The sequence below is a fragment of the Notolepis coatsorum genome, assembly GCF_963971535.1.
Source record: "Notolepis coatsorum genome assembly, chromosome: 3".
Taxonomy (NCBI): Eukaryota; Metazoa; Chordata; class Actinopteri; order Aulopiformes; family Paralepididae; genus Notolepis; species Notolepis coatsorum.
Window position 1 is genome coordinate 100,916,823 of NC_140167.1, and position 2,299 is coordinate 100,919,121.

A 2,299-nucleotide genomic window follows, 5' to 3' on the forward strand; every position below is an offset into this window, starting at 1 on the left:
AATAGTGAAAGAAATAGTAAAATAGTTCCCCTTTAACAGAAAAATAAGTACACAACCACATTATTTCAACCTAATAAAACTATGTTTATTGTCATTGTTTTAAGAACACAAGTTGGCTTGGTAATACTCACATTTTGAGTTAAAAAATAAAATGGCTTTTAACACTTTGAGTGCCACGCCGGGTTTTCCTTTTTACCCCCTGAATGCCACCATCGGCGCCAATGTTAACCTTAATATCGCCTAATCTATGTTTTTAATTATGGCTATGTGTCTAATCTGCCCATCGCATTATCAAAGACTATTTTCCAGTCAGTGCTGTCGAGGCAGATTGGTTTTTTATCGCGTCATTTCCGTTTTAGAGCATTTAGAAAAGCACCCGTTTTGAGATAAAAAACAGCGCATTCTGGACCATTCTATGAAAATCGTCTTTTACTGGAATATTCCACAACGTTGATATTCGTCGGCCTTTTTATGAATCGTTTTCAAATAAACGCTAGATGATCAATATTATACGTGCACGCAAGCACATTCGGGCCGCGCACGGATAATCGCCGCGTTGATTTCCTCTTGGACTTTTACAGTGAAACCGAAAGAGCCCATTTCACAAAACAGCTTATAACTTCATCAAAATTAGTCTGATTATCCTAACACTGATAACATAGAGTCCTTACCTGACATCAGATGGTATCCAACTGGTATATTCCAATTCCTGATCACCATTCGAAAAAATCGATAAGTGTATAGATCCAACGCGATACAGTAGAACTCCATGATCAGCGGGGCTCAGAGGCTCCAGAATGAACTGTGGTAACCCCGGCTGGATCAGTGGACTGGAAAATGTGGAGTACCGGATTTTTTTCCCCATCCATTTTCATTGAGTCCATTCCAAAATCCCTTATGTCATCTGAAAGACGATAGGGGGCGCTTTTTTCCACATATGATCTCCGGCGGTGCTCGTGTAGACTAGGGTAGGCTTGCGTGATGCAATATGATTTCAGATCGCTAAAAAAAAAAAAAAAAAACAGAGAAATCTCGTGAGTTCAAGTTCAAGTTTCAAGTTTCTTTAATAGTTGTCATACAGAAGTACAGAATACTTTTATACAAAATGCTTCTTACTGTGGCTTATGTGGCTTTCAACCACATAAAAATAAACCCGAGATATCTCGTGTGTGGCAGTTAAAGTGTTAACATGTGCAATGTTCAATGAAATAGAAAAATAAATAATCAAATTTGTTGATTAATCCCACTGGTCACAATGGTGACCGTAATAATGTTTTTGTTATAAGGCTCTGCAAATGTTAGCAATGTATTTCCAGCTAAATTGAAATAATAAACAAATAAAGGGTCTCAATTAAATATGTGGTAGTAAAAATAACCTGTGGGAGGATTTCAACCAGATAAATGCGACAACAGTGCAAAATATTTCACTATAATATAAAAAGAAAAAAAAAAAAAAAAAAAAAAATGTTTAATGCTGCCCCCTGTGCCTATGAAAATGCAGGCACGCGTGCCTAGGGTTGCCTACCCCTGCTCTAGACGCTACTGCTGTGTGCTGTTGATGTTAAACGGAGTTTCACAACACTGGGCGCGGGGGCGATGACGTCGCTGTCGCCGGATTTTCAAAATAAGAGTATCGCAATATGAATCGATCTTTTTACGTTGCATCGATCCTATTTGATTATTGATAATAGATCGATATATCGATCTGGATCGATGTATCGTCCCACCCCTAGTAGTGTTTGTGTGTTAGTGAGTGTGCTCTGTAGTGTGTGTTAGTGAGTGTGCTCTGTAGTGTTTGTGTGTTAGTGAGTGTGCTCTGTAGTGTGTGTGTTAGTGAGTGTGCTCTGTAGTGTTTGTGTGTTAGTGAGTGTGTTCTGTAGTGTGTGTGTGTTAGTGAGTGTGCTCTGTAGTGTGTGTGTTAGTGAGTGTGCTCTGTAGTGTGTGTGTTAGTGAGTGTGCTCTGTAGTGTGTGTGTTAGTGAGTGTGCTCTGTAGTGTTTGTGTGTTAGTGAGTGTGCTCTGTAGTGTGTGTTAGTGAGTGTGCTCTGTAGTGTGTGTGTTAGTGAGTGTGCTCTGTAGTGTTTGTGTGTTAGTGAGTGTGCTCTGTAGTGTTTGTGTGTTAGTGAGTGTGCTCTGTAGTGTGTGTGTTAGTGAGTGTGCTCTGTAGTGTGTGTGTTAGTGAGTGTGCTCTGTAGTGTTTGTGTGTTAGTGAGTGTGCTCTGTAGTGTTTGTGTGTTAGTGAGTGTGCTCTGTAGTGTTTGTGTTAGTGAGTGTGCTCTGTAGTGTGTGTGTTAGTGAGT